This window comes from Papio anubis, chromosome X (genome assembly GCF_008728515.1).
Source record: "Papio anubis isolate 15944 chromosome X, Panubis1.0, whole genome shotgun sequence".
Lineage (NCBI taxonomy): Eukaryota > Metazoa > Chordata > Mammalia > Primates > Cercopithecidae > Papio > Papio anubis.
This window is the reverse complement of record NC_044996.1, coordinates 26,037,494-26,040,716: the sequence shown is the minus strand read 5'-3', so window position 1 is coordinate 26,040,716 and position 3,223 is coordinate 26,037,494. Positions and strand designations below refer to the sequence as shown.

Here is a 3,223-nt window from a genome sequence, read left to right as displayed (position 1 = left end):
GAAGCTTAGAGACTTCCTTCAGCAAAAGCAGTCTGCTATTTTTTCTTGTTTATTTTATATATACATGTTTGCATAATATTTTAAATGAGAAGATGGCTTTCTGTGCAATTTTTAATAGAAAATTGGTGATGATATTCAACATTTTATTTTCACATAAGAAAACAAACGCCTAGATATAAGAGGGTGACTTATACAAGGTCACTGAGTTAATGGCAGAACGCTTGCTTTTATGTGAGAATTGAGGGATAGAGAGAACAGCAGCCAAGTTTGGTTTTGAATCCTGCTAATGTCATTGACTAGATGTTTTGTTTTAGACTATTTGTTAAATCTTTTTGAGGGCCTCATTTTTTTTTTTTAATCTATAAAAAAGGAGGCTCGGCATGGTGACTCATGATTGTAATCCCAGCACTTTGGGAGGCCAAGGTGGGAGGATCGCTTAAGGCCAGGAGTTTGAAACCAGCCCTGGCAACATAGCGAGACCCCATCTCTACAAAAACAAAATGTAAAAAGGAGCTGAGTATAGTGGTGCACACTTGTAGTCCCAGCTACTGGGGAGGCTGAGATGGGAGAACCACCTAAGCCCAGGAATTCAAGGTTGCAGTGAGCCATGATTGAGCCACTGCACTTCAGCCTGGGTTACAGAGCAAGAACCTGTGTCAAAAAAAAAAAAAAAAAAAAAGAAGGAGATAATAAGTCAACTATCTCACACGGTTGTTGAAATAAAATTTTTATATAGATATAAATTTTATGCCTTATCTGGAATATACTGTGTCTTTATAATAAATGTGGCAAAGACATCTCAATAAAACTTCTCAGCTGCCCATTAAGTACATATCTCTATTTTACGAAAAGCAAGCCCAACAGGATATTTCCTACATAAGCTGCTCTGGTTCATGTGATGTACTATGTAAGAAAAGCCAGTTTTGCAAACCTGAACACATCTCATTGGTCTGGGGAATAATGCACAAGCAAAAGTCACCCATATATGAACTGGACACAAGGACAGTCAATCACTTTTGAAGTGGCTTGGCATAACTCTCTCACAGTGAGTGGTAATAAACCATCTCAATCAAAATAGTTTTTGGGAAGTAAGAATGCTAGATCAATAAAGGTAAGGTATATTACTCAGCTCAAGTTGCTGTTTTGAGTTATTATGAATTTTCCTCTTTTATATAAAGACCAGTATTTATCACGGTGTTAGAAATTCTGAGATTTGTGTTGACAAGTGGCAAATTACGTTATTTATTCTGCACATTTGCCATAAATATCTATCGCTAAAGGTAATTTGTGATTTTATTTTCTGTGAAACCCAAAGGAATTTTACAGCTTAACTCATGTGTTTTGATTAAATAGCACCATCAGTAGTGACAGTAGCAGGAGAAGAAAGAAGAGGTAAAGGAGGAGGAGGAGGAAGAGGAAGAGGAGGAAGTGTAAGTATTAGCAAAAGCAAAGAAGACAAAAGAATCCAGTAAAGTAAAATTGCATATGGACACTTCTTATGTCCCAGAACAATGCACATGCTGTTATTAATCTCCACAGATATCTTATGAGATAGGACTCATTTTTCAGATGAAGAGACAAAAGCTTATGTAATAAACAAAACTGTTCCTAAATTATACAGCTCAGAAGTGGAGAAACATGTTCTTTCTATGGTACCATGCAACATAAGACAAATATTCCTCTACCTTTAGTTTTGCATGAGACTCAATTATTCTAAAACTGATCTTTATCTTCATCCCTTGCTTTCAAGAGTATCATTCTGTTTCCCTAAACATGGCCTTTATACTCATCACTTGCTTTCAAATACTATCATCCTGTATTAAACTGCAGATCATTTGTGGTGAATCAAAGCTTAACAGATTACTCATTGCTAATTAAATAGCTGATTCTGTCCACTGAAGCTCATACATTAAAGTATTTAATGTTTGTTTGGTAAACTGCTTTACTAAATGCTCCTTTGACTTTTATTGGTAATAAACATTAAGCATTTATGGCCTGTGAAAGCAGCTTCCCATCCAGCTTATGCTGTTACTATTTACAGTTTGTTAATAAAATACCATTAACGTCCTTCAAATCAAAAGTTGTTTTTGTTCTTCTCTTTAACTTTTATTGTATAGTACGAATAATCGTTCACTAAAATTTGAATGAACTATGCATTTACTAGTGGTTTTTCAATAAAGAGAATACTTTGCTAAGCCCAGCACACTTCAGGATTCAACAACAAGGCCTCAGATCAGACAGAGATCTAGTTCCCTTTCTTCACTTCACACTCTCTTTTAACTGCACTGTGGGCTCACTTGGGTACATCCAGATTTCATCATTACTAACAAAATTTTAAAAATCTGACTTCCGAGTCCAGGTCGAAAATGGCGGCAGTTGGTGTGTCCCGGGTTTCTCGGCGGCTGGGTCGGTCCGGCCCACAGCTGGGGCAGCCTATGTCGAGTGGCACCCATGGCGAAGAGGGCTCAGCTCGCATGTGGAAAACCCTCACCTTCTTCGTCGCGCTCCCCGGGGTGGCAGTCAGCATGCTGAATGTGTACCTGAAGTCGCACCACGGAGAGCGCGAGAGACCCCAGTTCATCGCCTACCCCCATCTCCGCATCAGGACCAAGCCGTTTCCCTGGGGAGATGGTAACCATACTCTATTCCATAACCCTCTTGTGAATCCACTTCCAACTGGCTACGAAGATGAATAAAGAGAATCTGGACCACTACCTGGGCACCAGGGACCACAGCACTGGTTTGGACCATTACTCTGCACATGGACCAGAAAAAGTATACGGGACCGTAAGCTTATCTTCTTGTATCAAATGATGACTGGTATACTGGTCTTCCATCCCTTTGCTTGTGGCAGGAGATGGCTTAAATAAATAACTTAAACTAAAAAAAAAAAAAAAAATCTGACTTCCTTTTACTATGATTTGACTCCTTTTAATCCGATTTTTTCATTTAACCTTTCTGAATACCAATTTCTTAAACTTTCATCTTAAGGTTGAGCTCCTGTAAAGGAAAGAGTAAGGGGAAAACTTTAGAAATTATGAGAAAGGTCCTGATACTTTTATGGGTTATTTTAAAATGTATTCATTAAAAAAATTATTTATTTATTTTTGAGACAGAGTCTCGCTCTGTCGCCCAGGCTGGAGTGCAGTGGCACAATCTCGGCTCACTGCAAGCTCCGCCTCCCAGGTTCACGCCATTCTCCTGCCTCTGCCTCCTGAGTAGC

At 38.7% G+C, this 3,223-nt stretch overlaps 1 pseudogene across 1 annotated transcript; it reads left to right on the top strand.

Annotated features, from left to right (window-relative positions):
• The first annotated feature begins 2,333 nt into the window (after positions 1-2,333).
• Positions 2,334-2,882, top strand: LOC100999338 (annotated as a pseudogene). Its single transcript, XR_642154.3, has one exon. The product of XR_642154.3 is annotated as a cytochrome c oxidase subunit 6A1, mitochondrial pseudogene (transcript).
• The last annotated feature ends 341 nt before the right edge of the window (positions 2,883-3,223 follow it).